Consider the following 26,869-nt stretch of genomic DNA (forward strand, 5'->3'; position numbering starts at 1 on the left):
TATATAATTTTCTAGTGGTATTATTATTAAATAAATAATAAAATTTGTAGTTTATGTATCTACTGTGAGAAGAGATTATGCAAATCAGTTTTTCTCAACCTTCCTAAGGCAGTGACCCTTTAATACAGTCCCTCATATTGTTGTGACCCCTTGCCATAAAATTATTTCGTTGCTATTTCATAACTGTAATTTTGCTACTTTTACGAATTGTGATGTAAATATCTGACATGCAGAATATCTGATGTGTGACCCACAGGTTGAGAACCCCTTGTATGAGTAATCAAATGATGTGTTGACTCTCTAATTTCTGATTAAGAGAAGGGGCCACAACATCCATTCATTTTTCTGCTGCAAATACCAAACACATGAAGCCTCATTTCATTGAAGTGGGAGAGGGAATTTCTCTTGTTACTACAAGTTAAATGACATGTGGGCCCCCCAAAAAAATCACAAGCTCACACCAAAATTAAATTGAGTGGATCAATGGTTTTAGAATATATTAGTGTTGAAGGAACTTAATACTTAAAAACAGAGCCAACATCATTGCATAAAGTTTGGGTTGGTAACAGAAAGTAATTGTCATCAATGAAAGTTGGCATATTTATTTGGAAACCAGCCTATAATAGAATTGAATGCATATCTTTTTGACAGATGAGCAATAAATTTAAACTTTAATTTCATATAGCAATACAATATTAAAACTTGTAGGCATAAAAATGAAACTTTGAAGAGCGATTTGTATATAAATTAGTTGTGGATTATAAAATGTGCCTAAAGCTTAACTCATTTGTTCAAACATAAAACTTATCAATCATTAATGAGCCTTTTAATATGTATGCAGATGTAGATACTTCACAACTATTCTATAGTATTTTTTTCATAGTACTTTTGACAGACAATGTTGGTTACATAATCTCTGAATTATCAACTCTCAATATCTTCTCAATTGCTAAAATTAAAATGTTGAGTCTGAAACACAGACCTGCAGTAGGGGGTGACTGCTTGCCAGAGCATAGAGCTCTTTGATCTTGTCAAGGGTAAGTGCAAGCTGGTGACTTGTCTTCGAGCCCTTTCGCATCTGACTAAATGGTTCCCAAGTTAAAGAAATAGCAGAAGAGAGTTGAAGTTCCCTGTGACACAGAGGGCATCATGTGTGGTGGAGTGGCATCACTGGAAGTAAAAAATCCACCAAGTTCCTATCCAAGGATAGAAAGATGAGATTATTGACTACAACGTAAGGGGACAGTAGTTAGATGATAGCAGATATTTTATGTGGGAACTCTCTTCAGTATGTTTTCAGTAACCAACATGCAAAGATGGCATTTTTCTCTTTTGATGTTTAAATGCCGGACAGGGGCTGGATTTATGAGGCATGAGAACTATGGTGAAAGTTTATGATTCATTTGATTGGCTAAGCTCAGTCAGTCTAATTCGATAGGCAGCTCTGATTACTTAATGCCACCAGCTTGGTTTCCGTAATTTATATTAATACCCCCAGCCGGTTTTCTTTATTTTTCCTTTCTGCAGTTTAAATATTCTTTAATTTTAATATTTAAATTGTTTTAAATTAAGTTAATTAAATTAAGTTTACTTTTAGATTGTTTTCATTACTATAAAACTCTGTCTCCATAATTTTTGCTTGTTTCTCAGAATTCCAGCATTTTATTGAAACTCCTTATTTTATAAAATATTATTATCAAACTTTCTCTAATGTATTAAGTGTGGTTTCCTTTATTTCTGTGAATATGTATCAAGAGGCTACTATAAGTTATGTTTCTATTAAATCACCATAGGATTCCTTGCATGTTGTTTCTTCTGGCTACCTATGTCTAGTATTCTTTGTATATCTTTTACTTTTTTGTTGGAAACTGGACATTTAGATAGTATATTGCGTCATTGTAAAGAATTTATGCACTGCCTGGGACTGCTATTTTCTAATTTATTTGTCTAGTGAATGAATGAATTATATAAGTCAATCCTACAACCATCAATAGTGTTCAATGTGTTGTTTAGGGAGGCACAGTTTTGGATATTTACTCTGTCCCTGGGATGACAGGAACATTGATAGAACTTACTCTTGTAATATACCATACCCAACAATTAATCTCTCCACTATTGACTTTATGATTGCTGTACTACTTTCAAAATGTCCTTAATTATAATTTAGTCTGCATACCAATCAAAGCAAATTTCAGCTTCTTGGAAGAAATATTGTCACTGCTTCAGTTTTGTTCTTGATCATTGATTGTACCCTTTAGAATACTGATCTCCCAGCTCTTATTATTAGGCCCTATCCTTCAAAAATGCCCAGAGTTTCATCTTTGTTCTAGCACCCGTGTATTGCCTTAATCAAACACAATGACAAGAACCAAGCTGGACAAAATGGGATAGAGAATCCATCATGGCAGGAATGAAATGGCAATAGACAGGGAAGACATGGGGGCAGTAATCTGAATAATCACAATTCATCATAAGAACCTAAAGCCGGGCTGGAGAGATGGCTCAGCCATTAAAGACTAGGCTCACAACCAAAATATAAGAACTTAAAGCCAGGCCTTAGTGATACCCTTCCTCTAGCAAGGCATGATCCGGTAAAGGTTTTATAACCTTCATAAACAGTTGCACCAAAAGGGGACAAAGTATTCAAATACATGAACCTACAAGGAATATTTCTTTTCCAACCAACACAAGCTTGTATCTTTATTTTCTACCATATTGTCCTCCATTCTGTAGGGTAAGTACCTTTAGGCTTATATTCCCATAAAGGAAGTTAGTTCCTTTGAGAAAAGATTAAATATTATTTTTATATGATCTTTATTTACCTTCAGGCAGAAATCCTGAGCCAAAGATATGAAGGTTGGGATGGGGACAATAACAGGCTTCTTTATGAGTGACACTCCTATTACAGAAACTGAACAACTGAGTAAAGAAGATCAGCGCCCTGTATCCCTGGGATTGATGACATCATGTTTAACCCAGGGGAATCAGAATCCTAAGAAAGATCAGAACCCTGTATTCCTAGGATTGATGTCATCATGGTTTAACCTAGCTTAATCAGAATCCTAGGAGTATAGGCTGGCCACACAGAAAGGAAAGTCACTGTTACACATCCCAAACTACCAGTGCCTGGGTCTTAACCTGAGGTGCACGTAGCTCAGAGTTGAATGAGAATGCTATGTCCTCCTTCACCAAGGAGAAAGGCTTCCATTTGAAGACTGGATATACAGACCGTCCTTGTGCTCTTGTTTCTGCTTCTTTGAGTTAGAATACCACCTTTTTTTTAACACCTTTTAATATCTATTACTAATAGATATATATGTGTGTATTAGTTTACTAATTGCGTTTAAAGATCATTTCTGGGTATTTTTGTGGTTGTATTTTTAAAAAGTTTTCCTTTTTTTTTCATTTGTTTTGTTTTGCTTGTTTTTTTAAAGTTTCTCTGGGAGTCAGCTTAAGCAGAAGGCCAGAAGTTCATTTCTTATACAATAATTAAGTTAGTTATAGATAAGAACAAGAATAAATAGGAATTGAAAATTTTCTTAACTATTAAAACTAATGAATTGAATGAGAACTTCGCAAATAGTTCTGGTGTGAATGATACAATTTGTTACCTTAAAATGCTTCTACGGTCACAGCACAAGTGAAAAACATGTGGAACTATAAATAAAGTGTAAAGTTCTGATTTTAAATATAATGTGCTAATTTCAAACTATTGGTAGAGATTTAAATATCATGCAATTTTTTTCCACTAAGAATGAAGACAAAGGCAGAATAAAACATTTTAAAGAAAATAAATTATTGTAAATGATGATGAATATGTAAATCAGGTATTTATATATAAATTTGACATTTCTCTTTCCATAAAATTCTTCTAACCTTTTATTTTTTATGATATCTAAAGTGCTTATGTAAAGTCATAAAAATAAATTACTTTAATGTCAGATTAAGTTTTTGTGAAAATATAATTTGGTACAGGCATTGAATCTATTCAGTTAAAAGTCTAAAAGACATTTCGATTTTAAATAAATAAGAGAAGAAAACTCAGAATAATATCTTAAAATTATTCATAAGAACAATAATATCTAATTTCAATCAACATTCTCGGGAGAAATTTATTTTCATAAATCAGTGTCATATATTTTAGACTGCTGACATTAACTAGTGCTAAGCAATTCTGCCACTGCAATTTGAAAATTCTTTTCTATACATCAGATATTTTAATTTTAGTTAATATTCACTTGAAAACCAAATGGAATTATTAAATAAGGAAACTTTATTTTTAAAAGAGCTTAGCTTTCACTTTTCATAGGGTATTACATTTATAACCCCTGGAGATAGCATGAGTGATGAAACAAATATTTAAATAAGTTTGGGGCATAGTTAATTCTGCATGTATAACAGACTCAAACAAGTTAGAGTAGTATATTCCCCCTCAAAAGTCCTATTAATAAGCTCTATCAATAGTGTGGTTTTAAATGAGGATGGCTCCCATAAGTTCATATATTTGAACACTATCTCAATAGTTGGAACTGTTTGGGAAGTATGAGATGGGGCCTCATTGGAGAAGGTGTGTCCCTGGGGTAGGCTTTGAGGTTTCAAAAGCCTACAGTAGACCCAGTATCTTTCCTTTTGACTGTCTTCATCAGATCAAGGCTCTCAACTCCTGCCTTGGTGTCTTGCCTGTCTGGCTTCTGATATGATGAAAATGAACTAACCCTCTGAAACTGTCAGCAAGGCTCCCCCAACCCCTATTAAATGCCTTCTCTTATTGGGTTACTGTACCTAGAGTTTTCCTGCCTGGCCCACAGTCAGGACAAATCTCTATCACCCGCCAGTCCCACAGCTGCTCAGACCCAACCAAGTAAACACAGAGACTTATATTGGTTACAAACTGTATGGCCATGGCAGGCTTCTTGCTAACTGTTCTTATAGCTTAAATTAATCCATTTCTATTAATCTATACCTTGCCACATGGCTCGTGGCTTACCGGCATCTTCACATGCTGGTTCTCATCATGGCGGCTGGCAGTGTCTCTCTCCTCAGCCTTCCACTTCCCAGCTCTATTCTCCTCCTTGTGGCATAGTCGGCAGGATAGGCTGAGGAGAGAGACACTCGGCAGGATAGGAGGATAGGCCAGCGCCGTTTCAGGCTTAGAAGGCTGCAGTTTAAAGCAATAGGCTCAAGCTAATATAAAAAAATAAGGCACATAAAGATGGCTGCCACACAGAGAATCTGGATTATGTTCTCTTTGATATTTGTAACTGAAGAAAAACATTTGATTACAAAAGCTGTTGAGTTATGCCAAAATGTATATTTTAAAGGTAACTTGACTTCAAAATTTGGATGTAAAGATATGTTGCTTTGGAAAGGAGGCTCTGCTTTTGTTTCCACAGAAAGCCAGAGGCTATGGATTTGTTCCAGATTAAGATACATCAGGTTTGACCAGCCAAGACCCCCTGAAAGGTCTCCGATGACACCATGGCCCAGATGATCCAACATCCAGAATGGTTTCAAGGCAACTGGCTCAGACAATACAGCCTCATGGACTATTCCATAATCCTAAAATTTTCTTTGTGTCCCCATAAGATACAGCGCCCCCCTCCAGCAGGAAGTAGTAAGAGAAGCTACGCCCAAATTCCCAAATATACCAAGCTGACTTTGGAGATGTGTAAAGGTTAAAACCTTCCTTTTTAAGAAAAGAAAAGGGGAAGTGCTGTGGGATGGTCTGTATGTCAAATGTGTTGCTGATTGGTCAATAAATAAATTACTGATTGGCCAGTGGCCAGGCAGGAAGTATAGACGGGACTAACAGAGAGGAGAATTGAGAGAACAGGAAGCTGGGTGAGAGAGACACTGCCAGTCGCCACCATGTAAGATAGTGTGGTAAGCCACTAGCCATAAGGGAAGGTATAGATTTATACAAATGGGTTGTTTCCAAGGACATGTAATATTTACATGCGCCACCAAGCCGCATGTGAAGATGCCGGTAAGCCACGAGCCATGTGGCAAGGTATAGATTAATAGAAATGGATTAATTTAAGCTGAAAGAACAGTTAACAAGAAGCCTGCCACGGCCATACAGTTTGTAACCAATATAAGTCTCTGTGTTTACTTGGTTGGGTCTGAGTGGCTGTGGGACTGGCAGGTGAGAGAGATTTGCCCTGACTGTGGGCCAGGCAGGAAATCTCCAGCTACAGGTTACTGTGGTCATCATGTCTCTTCACAGCATGATGTGAACATCAACTAAGACTGAAGTTGTTTCCAAGGACTGTAATATTGTTGTGACAGATCTGACCATGTTGTTTGGAGGATATGGGAGACTTTGGGACTTTAGACAAGAAAAACAGTTGTGGTTGAGTGTTTTACGTGAGTCTAACTGGGTCATCCTAGTAGGAATATGGAGAAAAATGGTGCTGACAGCAATGTGGACTGTGGGGTGTATGTGACAGCTCTAGAGGTTACAGAGAGAAAGAGTATTGGAGACCAGTCCTGTGATATTTTGGCAAGGATATGGTTGCTTTTTGCCTTTGTCCTGAAATTTTCCAGAGGTTAAATTGAAGAGTTTTGAATTAATGACATTGGCAGAGGAGATTTCAAGGCAGCCTAGTACTGTGTCATACAGTTATTATTTATTGCTGTTATGAGGATCTACAATGAAAAGAAGCAGGCTAGACAAAGAGAAATACAAAATGTACAATTTGAGGAGAAAAGGAGTGTAGCTGGCATGTCTCTCCAGCTCCTGCCAATCCCCGGCAGTCCTGCAGCCCACTTATAAAATAAACACACAGACTCTTATATTGTTTAAACTATTTGGCCTAATGGCTCAGGCTTCTAGCTTTCTAGTTCTTATATCTTAAATTAACCCATTTGTATAAATCTATACCTTGCCATATGGCTAGTGGCTTACCACACTATCTTACATGTTGGTTTTCATGCAGCATCTCCTGACTCAGCCTTCCTGTTAGCAGAATTCTCTTCTCTGCTTGTCTTGCCTATACTTCCTGCCTGGCTACTGGCCAATCAGCATTTTATTTATATGGAGCAATATCCACAGCAAAGGAGCACCAGGAAATGTGATGTTTGAACATAGTTCTGTGCTCAATAATATTGAAAAGCTTAAAGAAAAGCCAGATTCTAAATGGAATAAAAGCAATGGTGATCTCATCACAAGCCCTCACATAGTTTATCCTGCACTCTATGATAGAAAAAGCTCTGAAGAATAGCCCAAGCCAAAGCAACAACAGAGTGTTCATGTAAATACAAGTCATCAAGTGAGAGCAGACTTCAGCACAAGCATTACTTTGCAGCTTTGGCTAAGTTGTTCTGAAATATAGGGTTAGGGAGAAACCTGATGCTAGGGAAATTCCCAGGAATCCACAAGGATGATAAAAGCATCATTTTCACAGCATTCATTTGTTTAATCTTCATCTAAGCCTTATGCATTGTCTTTGCTTTTATTCATAGTATAATTATATTCTACTTCTTCTCTACATTTCTCTTAAGTGTTACCTTTTTAGACTCTATTCAATACTGTTACCAAACACAGTCCTAACTAGAATGACATTCTTGCCCAAAGCTCTACAGTGAATCAGCATGTCATCTTCTACTCTTGTTTATTGCCAGTATCCACTTCCTGGTTAGCTGCCTTGCTGTTTCCTTACACTTCCCAGCCTGTTCACATGCTAGAGCATTACCTCCCTTTTCTGTCTGTTGCTTGGATTGTGAGTCTCACCAATACACCTGTTTTTCTTTTTGTTCCCCTAAATCTTGGTTTATTAATTATATTCCTTCATGACTATAGCTTCTCTTACTATATTTGCTTTATGTTGTTAAAATGCTAATATATAATATAATGCATCTCACTTGTTTCTTTACATGAAGTGTATAACATCTATTTTGTTCATAACTGGAGACTCAGCATGGCAAATAACATATAGTAAAACCTCAATGAATTATTTGCTGAGTCAATCAAAATAAACTATCAGATAGATTAATGAATTGAGCTAACAGACTCTGAGACAAAATATTTCAAAGCAATTTAAATAACACTATGAATTGAAAAAATCAGGTTGATTGTTAATTTCTGTTTAAGTTTTTCTTAGAACTAATTGTATGGAATTTGTAACATTGATAAAATTGATAAATGTCAGAAAAAACAGGAACTACACACATACTCATGTAACATCCTAAATATCTAAAAGTGGCTCTGAATTCTTTTATCTTTTAACTATGTCTCCTAAGTATATAGAAAGTGTTCATTATAGACACTGCTTCTAAAGGAAAATTGTATTTCTCCCAGCTAACAGACAACTTTGTAATGACATTCTACTGAATGATAATCTGCTCCTATTGCTTCTACCCTATTCTGTCTAGGTCCATATCATCTCAAAAACACATAAAACAAGCTGAAATATGAATTAGACTTTTTTCCTAGCTATGGAACACTTTCTTGTGGCATCATAACTTCAAATATATGCTTCCCTCATCTTGACTTCCTTCCCCTCTATCTTCAGTTCTTCTGATGTGTCTTTCCTCTCAAAACTGAGATGGCATGCTTGTCCTTTGTACCTCTGGATCCCTAACATCTAGTACAGGCTCTGAAATGTGGTGACAATAGAAGATGACTTACAGTTTTCAATGTGAACTTCAGGAACTGGATGACTTGGGAGCCGAGTTCTTTTGCTGGTTGTAGCAAATATTTTCCATATAGGAATTTAACATCTTCAAAAGGAAACATTTGAGAATGGTGATTTTTTTTTCTTAAACAGTTTTGTGACTAAAACTTCATGTTCAGCAATTATTAGCTAAGTGAATGCAAATGCTAGACTCCTATCGTAAATCCAGAAGTTGTTAATGTAAAAGAGAATATATTTCCCCATATGACAGGGCTTAAAAAAGAACAAAACAAATCTATTTTAGCTTGTGACAGGAAATTCATTATCTAGCTCCCTTAAAAAAGTCATTACAATAAGGTAAATAACACAAAATATCACCTTATAAATGTGTGACTTTTCAAAATGTGTCTTGTTATCTGTATGTGGAGCAAAAAAAGGAAAGGGAAAAGAAAAAAAAAACGAGGAATGAGTTGAGGCCAAAATTGAAGAAATTAAATGGTTGAAAACTCTGAAGTTCAAAAGTATATATGATGTGAATCTATGAACCAATACATAGGGTGTGAAATAAAAAAAAGTATGAAAATGCTTGCGGAGAACTTAAAAGCTTTCCTGTTAGGGCTGGAGAGGTGGCTGAGTGCTTGCTGATCTTGCAATGGCCCAGTGAGTGACACTCATGCTCATCTTGACACAGACTGCTGTGGTTTGCACTGTCTCTTGGAGTGCATGTAGTAGAACCTTGGTCAGCTGGGGTTGCTATTAGAATTCGGATGGACCTTTAAGAAGAAAGGCATGGTGGGTAGTCTTTGGAGAACATGTCCTTGAGAGAGGTTGTTAGGAATTTCATCTTTATTATCTTCTTCCTTTTGTTTTCTTTCTTTTTGTTTTGATTTTTTTACTTGGATCAGGATGATTTGCCGTGAAGCTCTTTCATGGACTCTTGACATGATGTATAACATTAACCACAGGCCCAGATGGAGCCATTTGAATGGAACCATGTGTTCTTGGTCTGGAAACCAATGCCTTCCTTTCTTTCTGTGGGTGTCAGTTGCCTCAGGTATTTCATTACAATGTTGGAAAGTGACTAATACATAGTGTAAGGATCATACATCAAGAGCTCAAATGAACAGGAACAACTAAAGAGCTGGAATGTAGGGGGTTTGTTTTGTCAGTTAAACCAATGGGCTGAAAAGGAAACAGTCAACCAAAAGTTTGCTAGCTAGCCTCAGTGACAAGACACTAAAATAAGTGACTAAACTGATTTTCTTTAGGAGCATTTTGCTCCATGTAAAAGTAAACATCTACACACAGAGGGTCTATGTAAAAGTAAACATCTCCATTTAAAGTAAACATCTACACACAGATAAAAGAAGATGTGGAAATCAAAGCACTGTTGTTAGAACTCTAGACACAATCTTTTGGAAATTTTAAATGGTAAAGGACAAATGAGTTGGAATTGAAAAGTAGCAGGCCTTGAGTAAGAATAGCAAAGCTTCTTCAAGTTTTCCTGTTTTGCCCACTCCCATATTGGAAGGCACACCAGATGCTTATAAGGACTTCCATTCAAGGCCTAACACAGAGATATCTTGGAATTAATGTACTGTGCCTGGTGAAGGAATGTATTACTATGAATGAAGGGCATGACTCACTGGAGAGGAGTGAGTCATTAATTGCTGCTCCCTTCAGAGCTTGTGACATGCTATTTACTATGTGTATCTCATTGTGTGGGGAGGGAAGCTTTGTCTGTGAGGCTGGCTACATGGTCTTTATCATTGCCATTGGTTGGGAAAGAAAATCACACACAGTGTTTCACAAACAGCTGTACCCTTCAGTATTGCAAGAGCCCTGTGCACATTATGGTCTAGATAGAGGGAAGCTGACACAATTTTGAAGTAGAAGTCTTGGGGTTTAATGAAGAGTTGGGCGAATCAATCATATCAAATGTGAGGTTGGATTGTTTGGAGACTATTGTAAACAAGAGTGGTTTAAGTTAGTAGACTTGTGGATGTCCCTTTTACTAGGATAATACAGAAGTCACTAACAAAGTCTAGACCTGCAGATTGTTAGTTGCCCTTCTGTTACATCCTTTGTATTGAGGAAAGACACTTAGAATTAAAATTCTAAGTTTGCTTTTCTCTTTGCTTTACCCTAGAAATTCTAACTCTCATTCATTGATGGCTGGGAAGTGGGAATTTCTATACGATACCTTTTCTTGGGTATTCCAGATCTATTTAAAAAAAAAAAACTTTCTGTGGTAGAAATTTTATTAGCAGTCTAGTATTATGGATAAATTTAGTGCTCACAGATCCATTGCATTGCTCGATATTCATGTGCTTGCTCATCTAAATGATCAATATTATTTGGATTAGAATCTTCTTTTATTTTCTTTAGAGCAATTTTAAGTGCTTTATAACACTGAAGTGCTATAAATTAACTAAACACATATGAATATGCTTAATCATGAGCTGTTCTTTTTACTCATGGATTTGTGTATGAAGAAATATCAATGGCTAGCAGCCATTTGAGTCTGGATCATATTTTAGAGTTGGTAAACTCTAAGGTCACTAGTTATCTTAAGCCCAGGATCCAATAGACTCGTTGAAAGTACAGCAGCTGATTATCAGCCATTTCACTGTGTTTTCTCATTTTAAAGGATGGCTTATTGGCTGAATTTGTTTTGCATTCATATTTAGTTCAGTTTAGTTTAGTTTTCGAGACAGAGCCTCACTGTGTAGTCCTGCTGATATCAAACTCATCATGTAGAAGATTAGTCCTAAATTCACATAGATCCACCTGTCTCTGCCTACCATACTTGGACACTCATATTTATATTGAATACAAGTATTTTCAAGTAGAATCAGTTTAAAATGTAAAAATGCCTAATTAATATTTCCAAAATAAGTACAACTTATTGTTATATTAATAGAAATATTTCTGAATGAATAAATCTAATGACTAGAAAGTCTGATATATACTTATCTCTTCTTTATCAACTCACTCATGCAGCTGCATTTACTTGCTTGGTAGCCTCATGAATTTTTGTAATGTGGTTCATGGGGCTTCTGCACTTTGCTAATGAATTTTAGAAACAATAAGAGAAAAAAAAAAGAGGAAACACTCTTTACTTTCTTTCTATCTGATATAGTCCCTTTGCCCCAAATCAAGACATATGACAGATTTCATAGTCTATGAGAGGAAATGGAACCAAGAATGGAAATTAAGATGACTATCTTACCCCACTCCCATTAAAAAAAAAAAATACATTAACTGTACTTATTTGCATCTCTTTTGCATACAAAATACACTCACCTTTCTTCTAAAAGCTAAACATCAGGATGTCATCATCTAAATCAATTAAGAGGAAGGTGAAGATTTTTAGAGGAGCATCATAGTGACCTTTTCTGATGTGACTGTAGTTTGCATATCAGGTAGTCTCAGAGAACCTTGAGAGGAAAGGCCCAACATAATAGTAATTTTCAAATTTGTGATTCAGTTTGCTAAAAAATCTATCAGCCAAAGAACCATAAACTCAAACTAGAACCAATCAGGAGATGACTAACCAAATGAAATTAAATAAAGAATCATTGTACCAATCTTGCAAATAATTTGTCCTGGTGAAGGAAAAGGAAGCAACAGAAATCGGCTGATCTCAGATACAACATTGTGAGGTTCCAACTAATATCTTCTTTTAATAGACTTGATACGTTATAGTATATTTTAGATTTCTCTATCAAGCTTTCATTATGAAAATTAAATTCAAAACTCTATGAAAATAGGTACAGATACATTTTTAAAAGAATGTACAGATTGAGAAGGAATGTCTCTTTGTTTTGCTATCACTAAGTATACATTTTCTGAAAATTCTTGTTTTCTCACTCCCTGTGACAAAGTTACTATCAGTCAGAGTGTGTTCTATATTTTAAGATCTATGAAAATTCCATCAATTAATCTTATCTAGAGGGCTCATCCATTTGCAGTGCCTATATTTTGATGAATTTTTTTTGTCATCAAAAACATAGGGTGTTTACCTAAGTTCAATTTGCTTAGTTATTCTCATGTATTCCAATAAAACCAGTAAGCTTAGGTGATAAATAACATTGTAGATGAATTTTAAAATGGTCTTATTAAATAAAAAATATGGAGCCAAATGTAGGGGTGAAAGCCTTAGATCAGGGAAATAGGGAAAGCCATCAGCCAACTTTATACTTCACAAACTCTGCAGCTTCTAAATGCAAGCTACTTCCTGTCTACCCTTGCCTTTATTGCCTTGCTGTTCTGCCCTCTCATTTGCTATCTTAGTTCAGCTACCTCACTTCCTCTTCCTACACAACTCTGTCACTTTCTGTCTGTCTATACAGACCTCCAGATCTCTATGGCTGATACTGGGATTAAAGGTCTGTGTCACCATGCTTGGCTCTGTACCCTAGTGTGGCCTTGAATACACAGAGATCTTGCCTGCTAACGGATTAAGGGCATGTGCTGTCTGACTTTTTGTTTACTTAAAATGGCTGGCCTTTTCCCCTTGATCTTCAGGCAAGCTTTATTTATTAATATACAAATAAAATATCACCACATAACATATTTTCATAGGCATATTAACAAGTTTATGTAACAGATTCATGAAATGTATTTATAAGAATAAAATATGGAAATATCCATAGATTTTCCAAAACAATGAACAAAACTCAGCCTGTATTTGTAAAACATGCTCTAAAAAATAAGCATAAAATACTTCTACATTTCTGATAAAAATTTCACTTGTATAACTTACATATAAGATATCTATTTGTTAACTGTTTGTCAGGAATCAGAAAAATTCTCTATTTTTGATGACATTGAAGATGACATATGGGTCCTGACATATAAAAATGAAGAAAATATCATATGAGGTATAAATACTACAAACATTTTCATTTGAAATAATTGTCTTTATAGAAAATAAAATCTCCTAATGACAACATGATTTAAGATATTCTTTGCTAGATGGTCAGAAACAAATGTTCTATATAAGAGGAAATGATCAACTAGAAAATAGAATAGAGATTTTCAAATAGCTGAAAAAATTGTAAAATACTCATCAATTTGATAATAAATATAAAAGCTCTTTATGAGAAAAAAATATCCAAAGTACTAAAGAGAGTAAAAAGTTTTAGGTGAACTGAAAGAATGCCATATAATGAATGCCAAACTATTTTAAACAGCTAGCTGCCAATTATATTCAAAGTTAGTGTTTAAAGTTTGTTCCATGATAATTTTAAGGGATAATTACTTAAATTATTTCATTTATACTTTTTAATTTATTTATTATGTGTGCAAGTCAAAGGATTTTTTTTTTGTTGTTGTTGTTGTTTTATTTTGTTTGGCTTTATTTTTGAATCAAGTCCTCCCATCCACCATATGGGTTGTGGGGCTTAAGCTTATGTCCCTGGCTTGACAGATAGTGGTTTTATCCACAAGGCCATCTCAGTAGTGATCAAGACTTATTTCATAATTGAAGGAGCCTTGATTTGTAGACATGTAATCGGAAGTACAAGAAAAAGCCAGATAAATTGTGGAGAAAGGAAATGAAAGTGAATGAGGTAGAACCTGGGTTTGTATTCTAACACATTCTTTAAATTTTACAGTGGATGAGAGAAATACAACATTAGAAGCAAAAGGAAACACAATCTGTCCAACAGCATGTAAATTCCAAGAAAAATCAACAAAAAGTGACTAAATGAAGATTTAGTATGTGATGAAGGTGGCTGTCAGTTGGAAAGAATTGGTAAGATAGAAAACAAAAAATATTTCACCATATCTTAAGACAAAATAATATGATCTCCACTTTAATATGTATTAATATTTATGGTGAAAATCTCTAAGGTAACAGAGAGACAAATTGAAAATGTACATTTACATTAATATTTTCTCAGGTAATTTTAAAGAATGGAAGGAGATGATAGTAATCTCAGTGCATTATTATATACATGTATGAGATTGTCAAAGAACCAATTTAAGCAATAGAAAAGAATGTTTTCTCCTCTTTGTGATGTGAAATATACTTTTTCCTCTCTCTTTACTCTCTCTGGCCAACACACAGGCACACACACACATACACACACACACATGCACACACAATAATATACACACACACACACACACACACACACACACACACTCACTCACACACACAGTAAAATGGAGAACGGTAAAAACCTGGAGGCAGTACAAGGTAAAAATAATTCAGAAAACTGGATCAATGATTACTGTGGACAGGAAATATGTTTTGGTTTATGGATTCATTTGCAGTTTGAACAACAGTCATTCTGGAACCATGCAAAATAATGGATGCTCAAAATTATATTTGTCATTAAAAACAATAATCACAGAGAGTAGAGTTCAAAACTGCCCACAAAGAGACTCTATTATTGAGATTTTGTTAATGGGGGAAAAATCCAGCTCAATTTCCCATCTGGTTTAAATACTGTGAATTGGAGACTGTATTTTCCTTAGAAGTTTTTTTTTTTTTTTTTTCATTTTACATACCAACCACAGTTCCCCTCCCTCCCCTCCTTTCTCTCATCCCCCATCTTCCCCCCATCCCACCCCCATCCACTTCTCAGAGAGGGTAAGGCCTCCTGTGGGGAGTCAACAAAGTCTAGCATATCAAGTTGAGGCAGCACAGTAGGATTGGCTGAAGGAGACAGATACAGGAGGATCACAAGTTCCAGGCCAGCCGGGGAAGAGACTGTATTTTCAAATGTTCTTAGTAATTCTTCTCAATAACAAACTAAGTGATGCATTCTGAGAATAAGCAGTCTTTTACACTGTTGTTTTAAATGCATTACTTGGATTTGTAGGTAAAAACAATTCAAATTAAAAGTAATCAGATAGTTTATGATTTTAGGAGGCTTGCATAATTAATTTCAGAATTTTTCATTTATCTTCATTGCTAGCACTGGCCAGCTCCTGCTCAGGTCAGACAGCTGTGGCCACAATCTTTGATGCCAACAGTTCTGATTTACTTTGAATTTGGAAATGTTAAAGATGAACTGATTTCAATGTGATTATATCTATCATAGCTCTCTTCCTTCTGATTGGATGCAAACCCAGTTTTGGCATTCAGGTGACAGAGTATTGATTATATTTTCTGTATTAATTGGCAGAGTAGTATAGAGAATTATTCAACTCCCTGAAATTGAGCTCCCCTGTGGTATCTTTGACTTTTGAAATGAGTATATGAATATTATATAAATTGGATCAACTCTTGGTTATGACAAAAGAAGACATATTTTGTAAGTGAACATAAAAGTACAAAATGTTTATCTCAGAGTTAAATTGTTGTGGTCTGTTTTAACATCATTATTGACAATGTTTTAGACTTATGACTTACAATGCACTCAAAGTTCCTATAGCATTCCCATTCTTTGTAGTACACATATAAATAAATCAATTAAATTTAAATTTAAGATCTCATTGATATAAAAAGGCTATTTAATTTACTTACATTGAAAACTAAATTGTGATTTGGATATTACTTAAAACTATATTGTATACTTCTTAACAAATTAAATTTATAAACATAATATTTTAATATCCACTGATATAGTACCTGAATGCCTTTCTCTTGAAGGCTTGTCAGTTTAGGGACTGACTTGTGTCCACTTGTCTATGGCTTTAAATTTAGAAAGATTATATGAATATACATAGAATTTATGTATCAAAACGCATGTAGTAATCATTATTGTGAGTCTGTAGTTAATCGATGCACGTTACAAACTTTACATGGATAATTATGGATACACAGCAAGGAAGTCATTTCTAGTGTCTATTTCCTACTGAGTTTGCAAAGTATACAGAAAAGACGGCCAAGCTGCAGATGTAGAACTTCATTTTACATCCTCACCACATTGTACTCTCTTTATATCATACTTGAGAAGCATGACAACTTTAAATTATTTTACAAACATTTTGTTTATTCTGAGTTAATAATATTATCTTATTTTGTTTTACTCAATATTGCATTAGTCTATATGAATATACTGAGTGAAAAAACTAGACATTTATTTCCCTGTGCCCTTAAGGATTACTGTATTATCTACTGTGAACTCTAGAGAGCACAATAAATATTTAATATAATTGGAGAATTCAAATACACAAATACATATATACATGTATATATTTAACAATAATTCTAATTTTGTTAAACAAGTTTTATTATAGAAATTTTAGTTTTTATTTAATATTTTTCCTTTTTCTTTTCAAATTTAACTTTTTATTGATTCTTTGTGATTTCACACCGTGCATCTCGATCCTACTCATCTCCCTGTCAATTCCCATCTGTCTTCTACCCTTGCAGTCCCACCCTGAGGAGAAAAAAGATAAAATTTGTCCCTGTGCTTTATCCAACCTTGGTCTCAACAATTCTCACTCATATAAAACCCCAACAAATGGAAACACATGAACTATGAACCAATGGCTGAGGGGCCCCCAACTGGATCAGGCTCTCTGAATAGGTGAGACAGTTGATTGGCTTGATCTGTTTGGGAGACATCCAGGCAGTGGGATCCGGTCCTGTGCTCATTGCATGAGTTGGTTGGTTGAAACCTGGGGCTTATGCAGGGACGCTTGGCTCAGCCTGGGAGGAAGGGACTGGACCTGCCTGGACTGAGTCCACCAGGTTGATCTCAATCCTTGGGGGAGTCTTTGCCCTGGAGGAGATGGGAATGGGGGGTGGACTGGGGGGAGGTGAGGGGGGCGGGAGGGGGGAGTACAAGGGAATCCGTGGCTGATATGTATAACTGAATTGTATTGTAAAAGAAAAGAAAAGAAAAAAAAGATAAAATTTAAAAGAAAAGAAAAAATCTCATTGTGGAAGCTGTATTGTGACACAGTGAATCACACAGTCTTTCAATCCATGTATTATTGTTACTTGCAAGTGTTTATTGCATTGAGTTGTTGGTCTGGTTTGAAGTCTCTGGTTTTTGCTACATCATTAATACTGGGCCCTCACTGGAGCTCCTCTTGGATATCCTGTTGTCCTGTATCATGGAGATCTTATCTGCAGGACAGAGTCTGTAGGACCAGCCCCTTCACGTGCTCCAGCATATCATAGATGGGGTGGATGTTGGAGTGGACCAACTCATGGCTCTAGTTCTGGGTCTGGGTGCCTGCTGGGTTGATCAGTCCATCAGCTCTCCTTCACCCTCTATACCCTGGAGTGAGCTCTGCAGTCCCGGCTAGATCACCATCTATAGCAAGCAGTAAGGGGTGGGGCCATTTCTCCAGCTCTCCTGTTGCAGTTTCATATCTCTCTAATTCTATAAAATACAACATGATGAGTTAAGTTTTGAATAGATGTTTTTAATGTAACACTAATCTAAAACCAGATAACCTACAAATAGCAGACAATGCATATTTTTAAAATGCCACAAATACCTAGAAATTGTCATTTCAAATACTGAAATTAAACTAGATAATGATTGTGCAAACTAATATTACTGAAAATTTACATCCTAAGGATGAGAATTTGCTGTGTGGCTTTTTTTTTTTTTTTCAGTATCAGGACTGTGTGAAATGTAGGTTGCCTGAGAAGGAGAATAAGGTTCCAACCTAAGACCTAATTTTTATTCTAAACCTTGGGGAATCTGTGAGGTTATTCATAAAGCGGCAGGGAAAGATAGCAAAACGGCACCTGAGAAGGAATGGCAGAAAAATAGACATGAGGATATTTTTCTACTTTATCCCACTGAGTATAGAAAGGGCACAAAAAGTCAGCATGTTCTGTGTGTAACAGCAGTGATTCCACACCTGGATAAACAATCTATTTTTCCTCACGTGCTCTCTTAGGATAAGATAGTAAATGAAGAAAAATAGCAGAATAGAAGCATCAACGTGTGTAATTCTCTGAGGGTGAGTCTAACACAGAAGCTGTTGTTGGAAACAAGGCACAAATCATTGATCAAAGAGAGACACTGCTAAGTTCATACAGTGCTTCACTTGGAGAGGGATAAAATAAAAGAGAGGACAGAAGCCAGCAAGTATGTTTTTGTCAGCTTCAGACATCCCCAGAGCAAAACAAAATAGACTTTTTCTTCTAATCAATAGGATGTGATCACTAAAAACTGAAAGATGAATCACTTGTGTTGAAAAGCACACTTGAACATACTATAAATACTAGGGCTAATAGCATAACTTGAGGAATTGAGAATAAATTTAAAATGTAACCCCTTTTGTTTAAAAATTAGTGAATGAAATTAAATTTATGTTGACCAGTTCTCTTTTTGACCTATTTTGATATTTCATTTTCTATTTAATATCTTTTTAAAAATTCATAAGTAATCATAAAGAAATTTACCATTATAATACACAATGCAAAAATTAGACTCAAATAATAGGAAATCCAACTCACGCATATTTACCAAAATTATATATTTTGTGTTACATACATTACCCACATATCTACATTTCATTATATCAATTCTGTAAAAATACTTCACTAGGGTAAATATACTTTACTTTTCTTTGTTTTCATTTCAGTATAAGAGTTTGTTTATGAAAATGAAGGAATGTGAATAAACACTTACGTGCAAAAATTCCTTTGTCATTTGTGTTTCTTAGAATGACATTACCTGAAACAAATTCTCAATAAAATGTCAAGCATGTCTTCACTGGTTTGGGGAAATTTCTCTTACTCAGTTAAGACAAATTACTTATCTTCTAGTAACCTTCATTTTCACTGAGCCCTCATGCATTGCTGATCCCCTGGAGCTTTGTGCTGTGCAAACCATAAACACTATTTGTATATTGAATATCAAAGACTAGTGGGCACACATGCTGCCATAATTGTCTCCACAAATGTATATCTTTTAAATTACTTTAGATTATTATTTTTATGTGTTTGGCTTGCATGAATGTATGTGTACCTTGTGTGTACTTGGTGCCTGCAGAGGTCAGCGGATGCCGTCAGAGGCTCTGGAACTGGAGATACAGATGCTTGACAGTTAACGTGGTTGCTGGGAACCAAATCCAAGTCCTCTGCCATAACAGGAAGTACTTTTAAACATGGAGTCATCCCACCAGTCCTGCATGTACACCTTTTATTGCCCCATTGGAAAATACTTTAACACATAAACTGGACGCTGAATTAATAAAGACTTTAAATATCATGACAGAAAGACATAGCAAATATAGACTCTTTCTCAACATAGACCCCAAGTATCTACACAGATTGCCAGGCTCTAAGTAAGTTTATTAAAGATAGGAGTAACTTTCAGTGGCATTCAGTCCTTCATCATTGTGATATGATAGTGTTGTCTACAAATGCATTAGACCAATTTCATACCTATCCCATGATGCACATGCTCATTGTGGTAGTTTGAATGTAATTGGCCAAGATAATTTCATAGGGAGTGGCACTATTAAGAGGTGTGGCTTTATTGGAGTGGATATGGCCTGGCTGGAGGAAATGTGTCACTGTGGGGATGGGCTCTGAAGTTTCCTATGCTCAGAATGCCCATGTCTTATTCAATTTCCTGTTGCCTGCAAGATGTAGGATTCTTAGCTGTTCCTCCAGCACCACATCTGCCTGCATGTTGCCATGCTCCATGTCATGATGATAATGGACTGAACCTCTGAAATTGTAAGCCACCACCCCAATTAAATGTTTTTCTTTATAAGAGAGTTGCCGAGGTCATGGTGTCTCTGCACAGCAATTGAAACTCTAACTAGTCACCTCATGATGCTGCACATTGACAAGCTGGCCTTTAGTCAATGTATTAAACTCAGTTATTTTTCTTTTTTAGCCACTTTTAGTCTTTTATTTTTTATAAATATTTTATTTTATATTTACTCATGCTCATAACGTGTGTGAATCAAATCCATGCCCCATTCCCTCTGTCCAATTCTTTCCCTATACCTCACCACATTTCCTGTACTACATGTGCATATCTTTTAAAAAATATTGAAAATAGACTTTTCATATACTATATCTGATTACTGTTTCCCCTTCCTCAACTCCTCCTGAACCTCCCTACCACCCACCCACCCACCCAAATTCATACCAAATTCATACTACCCAAATTTTCTGATCTCTTCCTCTCAGGAAAAAAATCTAAAAGAGAAGAAAAATAAAATAAGATAAAATCAAAGCAAAGAAACCAAAATAGACAAAATAAACAGATGAATGTTAAAAAAAGACCCAAAAGAAGAAGCAAAAGTGAAACATAGATGTAAAGGTATACATTTGCACACATAAAAACATAATAAAAATGCTAAATTTGGAAACCATAATATAAAGCAAAAGCTGGCAGGGCTTAAAAATAAATGTACTGACAAAATATTATGAGACAAAAAACAAACAAAAAAAGGATAACAAACCTCTCAAATGTCACTAATCTTATTTGTGATTTGTGTTGACCATCTACTACTGGATATGAAGCTTGTCCTCAGGAGCGGTTTTCATATCCAATGAGACTCTGTTGAAAAAAATCTTAGTGTTTCCTTTAGAGCAGTTATCATCTGGAGATAGTTTCTAGTTTAAGGATAGGGGTTTGTGACCACTTCCTCTCTCAGTGCAGGGGCCCCATCTGGCTTAGACCTGTGCATGTTGTCACAGACTCTGTGAGTTAATATGTGCATTGATCATGTTGTCAACATGGTAGTCTAGCTGGAGAACCACCAGGGAGGACTCTTCCTGAACCTGGCTGACTCTCTGGGTTGGGTAAGAAAGCTGCTGCCTCTGCCTTTGACATGGAATTCTTAGAAGTTTAACTCCCCCTTATTTGACCTTAGCAAAAGTGGCTCAGGCTTGGCCCAACCTTATCCCCCAATCTCCACACCCAGTAACCCTTGGGAATGACCTCAGGCCTGAAGTCTTCCTCCCACATCCCCTCTGGCTCTTACCATCTTTATGCCTCCTCTTCTGCAGAGTTCCCTGAGCCCTCAGGGTACAGATTAGATGAAGACAACTCATTTAAGGCTCAACATTCCATGATCTGTCACTCTTTACAGACTGACCAGTTGTGGTCTCTGTGTTTGTTTCCATGTACTGAAAGAGGAAGCTTTTCCAATGATGACTGAGAAAAACAATGATCTATGAAAACAACAGAATGTTAGGAGTCATTTCATCGAGAGATTCATTTCACAGAACATTAGTGTTTGGTTTTCTCATAGATTTATGGCTTGTCTAGTATCAGGCTCATGGGCACCAGGGTAGTGGGGGACATGGGTTCAATCTAATAGAGTGGATCTTAATTCCATTCAGATAGTGGTTGGTTACTCCCACAACTTTTGTACCATTATTTCACCAGCATATAGGCATGTAACCATTGTAGATCTAAGGGTTTGTAGCCATGTTGGTGTTTACCTTTAATCTTTGGTAGCATACAATTTACCTTCCAGTACCATGAACATTAGTCAAGGGATGAAGGCTTTAGGTTGCCAATAAATGACTTATAGTTCAATGAGTTACAGCTGCTATCTACAGCAATAGGGCCTTGCCATCAGTTTGTGGAGAGCGACTAGTAGCTTTGGCAATAACCTAGGTTGTTTTGGAGGATTTCCATGGGTCTCCTTTATTCAACAACTCAGTTAGATGTAGCCCATTCCTGTCACTGGAGGTTTTATTTGGTGGTAAGAGATGGACATATCTAGTTGTGACTTTGTCTCCCCCATTATTTGGTAATTCCATTTTTTTCTTTCATATATGTATTATTTGAAGAAGCTTCTACTATAGAAGGTTTCCATACGACCTTTCAAATGGCCCTTAGTTTAAGCTGTCCCTCCTCATATTTCTCCCGTTCCCTCCTCCTCCCTCCACTCTCCATTATATTTCTTCCTAAAGCAAGATGTTTTATATAAAATACACTTTTCATAAAAATACTTAGTAATACTAGAAACACAATTAAAATATGGATATTTCAAAATAAATACAAAATGAAAATCAAGTTCTACTTCTCTGGCTGGTAAAATAAGAGAAAAGGATCTCTGGCAGCTCTGGCTACATAAGAGAAGGCGAGTAGCAATAAAACAGCAAGAAGAGACAGAGAATAAGTAGAGAGTCTAAGGTACAAATTGCAGGGAGCCATTCATGAAATGTGGGAGGGCAGTCTAAAATGAGGTAGAACACAACTGGGGCAAATTATTTTTATTGTAACTTGCAATAATATGTAGAGATGAAATACTTGTAATGTTTTTCCTTGTCATAAATAGGTACATGGCAGAAATGGAGATATTTTAACTTTTGGCACACAAATGTTAATGACCCTGTTCCAGCTTGACCCTCCCACTTCCCTATGTTCTCATCCCTTACTCCTCACCCTCTGCCACCCCCATACACCCAGTCCACTCATGTAGATCTAATCCACTTCTCTTTCACAGGGTCATCCATGTGTCCCTCGTAGGGTCTTTCCCTGTTGGCTAGCCTCTCTGGAGTTGTGGGTTGCAGTCTGGCCATCCTTTCCCTCACATTTAGTATCCACTTATGATTTAGTACATACTATGTTTGTCCTTCTGAGTCTGAGTTACCTCACTCAAGATGATATTTTCTAGTTCCATCCATTTGCCTGCAAATTTCATGATATCATTGTTTTTTAGTGCTGAGTAGTACTCCATTGTGCATACCACATTTTCTTTATCCATTCTTCAGTTGAGGGGCATCTAGGTTGTTTCCAGGTTCTTGCTATTACAAATAATGCTGCTATAAACATAGTTGAGCATGTGTCCTTGTGGTGAGACTGAGCATTCCTTGGGTATATGCCCAAGAGTGGTATAACTGGATTTTGAGGAAGATTTATTCCCAATTTTCTGAGAAACCACCATACTGATTTCCAGAGTGGTTGTACAAGTTTGCATTCCCACCAACAGTGGAGGAGTGTTCCCCTTGCTCCACATCCTCTCCAACATAAGCTGTCTTCAGTGTTTTTGATCTTAGCCATTCTGACGGGTGTAAGATGGTATCTCAGAGTTGTTTTGATTTGCATTTCCCTGATGACTAAGGATGTTGAGCAATTTCTTAAATGCCATTCAGCCATTTGAGATTCTTCTGCTGAGAATTCTCTGTTAAGCTCTGGAGCCCATTTTTTAATTGGATTGTTCAGTATTTTGATGTCTAGCTTTTTGAGTTCTTTATATATTTTGGAGATCAGCCCTCTGTCAGATGTGGGGTTGATGAAGACCTTTTCCCATTCTGTAGGCTGTAATTTGGTCTTATTGACCATGTCCTTTGCTCTACAAAAGCTTCTCAGTTTCAGGAGGTCCCATTTATTAATTGTTTCTCTCAGAGTCTATGCTACTTGTGTTATATTTAGGAAGTAGTCTCCTGTGCCAATTCTTTCCAGACTACTTCCTACTTTCTCTTCTATCAAGTTCAGTGTAATTAGATTTATGTTGAGGTCTTTGATCCACTTGGACTTGAGTTTTGTGCATGGCAACAGATATGGATCTATTTGCAATCTCCTGCATGTTGACATCCAGTTATGCCAGCACCATTTGTTGAAGACGCTTTCTTTTTTCCACGGTACAGTTTTGGCTTCTTTGTTGAAAATCATATGTTCATAGGTGTGTGGATTAATGTCAGGGTCTTCAATTTGATTCCATTGGTCCACATGTCAGTTTTTATGCAGGGAGGAAGATACCATGATAGAGGGGGACATCACAGGAATAGGAAGAGGCAGGGTGCTGGGGAGGCTCTCAGGAATCCACAAGGTTGACCCCACCTTGGTCTTCTGACAGTGGTCCAGAGGGTGCCTGGACTGGTCTACTCTAGTGACCAGCCTAGAAAATAACCTAGCTGTCATCATAGAGCCTTTGTCCAATGACTCATGGAGGCAGATACAGAGATCCACGGCCAGCACCAGGCTGAGCTCCAGGAATCCAATTGATCAGAGAGAGGAGAAATACTGCAGGCGATGGACATTGAGATCATGATGGGAGGAAGTGCAGAGATGACCGGCCACACTAGTGGAAGCCCATGAACTGTGGACTGGTGGCTGTGAAGTCCCCATGGGACTGGACTAGGCCCTCTGGATACGAAAAATGGTTGTTTGGCTCGAACTGTTTGGGGAGCACCCAGGCAGGGGGATCGGGATCTGTCCCTGGTCTATGGGCAGGCTTCTGGAACCTGGTGCCTGTGGTGTGACACCTTTCACAGTCTTGGTGCAGTGGAAAGGGGCTTGGATCTGCCTAGGCTCAGTGTGCTGGGCTCTGCTGACTCCCCATGGGAGACCTTGATTTGGTGGATGTGGGGATGCAGGGTGGCTTGGAAAAGAGGGCTGGGGGTGGGAGGGGGGAGGAGGGGGGATCTGTGGGTAGTATGTGGAGGGAGTAGAAAATTTCTTAATAAAGAAAAATGAAAGAAAAAATGTGAATGACACAAATGTGGTGACAAACAGCTTTAGTCCCAGCCAGCAGCAGGTAGAGGCAGGCAGATCTCTGAGTTATAAGGACATTCTGGTCTGTAGAATGAGTTCCAGGATGGTCAAGAATACACAGAGAAATTTTGTCTCAAAAATGAAAGGAATTATTTGGGGGTACTTCCGCTCTGAATGAGAATTATTGACTACTACAAGAATAATCAGGTTGATATTAGGGTGGAAATGCAAATAGAATTTTCATTGATAAAATAAATGACTTGAAAATGTGTACAATGGAGTAATTTGGATATAGAATCATAAACTCAAAAAAATTCACTTTAATGAAACACATAAGGAGGATGCCAATTCAATGGTATTGTTGAAATCTTTATGGTTTCCATCAAGAGCTTCAGAAATATGACTAACATTGGATTTTAGGTCTAGGAATGCATTTTTTTTGCATTAACCACAGGTTTGAATACCCAAGTTTAGCTTTGTAATCCTTTGTAAATGATGTTGCTGTACCATGTGAATGTGTTGTCTGTAGAGGCAACAAAAGGGTTATGGAGGGGGCAAATTTAATTAAAAAAAAACTGAGACAAATTATTGAATATTAGAAGCAGGTCACTCAGTGACTAAGTCATATAGATAAGTCTCCTTATATTCTCTTACTTTTAGGGTGCAGATCACATTTTAAATGTTCTACATTGCCAGGTAAATAAATAGAAAAAGGGAATTTCCACTCTGATAACTGACACTGATCAGAATCAACATTTGAGAAAAGGAGTATGAAATGTGCCTATTTTTCTTAAGACAGTAAGAATTCTTACTGGAAGTCACTGCATAAAAGTAAGCAGAGGTTTTTTTTGTAAAGAAACACAGCTTAATACACACATGCATTTGATAGCCGTTACTTACATCCATTCTACATACAGTGTCATCTAGGGTTGTGTTTAAACTGGTTCCAACACAGAGACAATCCTTACAGACTCAAAATGAAGACATTATATACTAGAGTAAATATTTCTTATAATTTTCCTAAAATAAAAAATGTTTTATAAATTTGTTAATGAGATTCCTGGTATCTGTAACTAACACTGAATTATATGATATTTCTTTTATATTTTATTCAATTAGCATATGTAAATATTACTCCATATATTAATCACATAAAAGGGTATCACTATGACTTTTCAATATGTGATAATTACTTTAGCTATATTCCCCTCTCTAGTATTCCTCATTATTACCTGTTCATCCCCCCTTTTCCAGTTCCCCATCTGTGTCTCTAGCATTTTCCCTTTTAGTTTCAAGTCTTTTTTCAAACCAGCTTTTACACATAAAGAAAGATAAGTGGCAGAACATTTGCTTGTATTTGATCCCAATATGGCAGAGGGACAGAATTGGCAAGATTGGTTGTGATTAAATCACACATTCTAAATTGTAGATTGTGTATACAGTTAAAAATTATTCTAATGACAGATTCTATTTTATGTTGTACATAGCTTTTACTTATTATGTAAAATGAGGGAAATTGATTCCAAAGGTAATTTGAGAGGTCTAGAATGTTAAAGAAAATTTCTGGAAAAAATTAACTGAATTATCAATAACTAATTGGGGGTTTATACAATTAGTACTACATTTTGGAGATGTAGTGTGAGAAAAATTATTTGTCAAACACTGTAATAAAATGATAGACAAGAAATGAAATCATGCTGTAAGTTTCTGGGGATTTTAATGAAAATATGTATTTTTAGAACATGTTATAATCATGAAGGAAATTGATAAAGTTCTTGAAATTTATCCATCCAATTTTGAAAAAAAAATTTTTTTATATTTTGAGGTTATAATTATACCATTTGCCACTACCTTAATTTTTTTTTTCAAATCCTTCCATATATTACTCCTTGCTCTCTAAAATTCATG

The sequence above is a fragment of the Peromyscus californicus genome, unplaced genomic scaffold, assembly GCF_007827085.1.
Source record: "Peromyscus californicus insignis strain IS unplaced genomic scaffold, ASM782708v3 Scaffold_16__1_contigs__length_79575227, whole genome shotgun sequence".
Taxonomy (NCBI): Eukaryota; Metazoa; Chordata; class Mammalia; order Rodentia; family Cricetidae; genus Peromyscus; species Peromyscus californicus.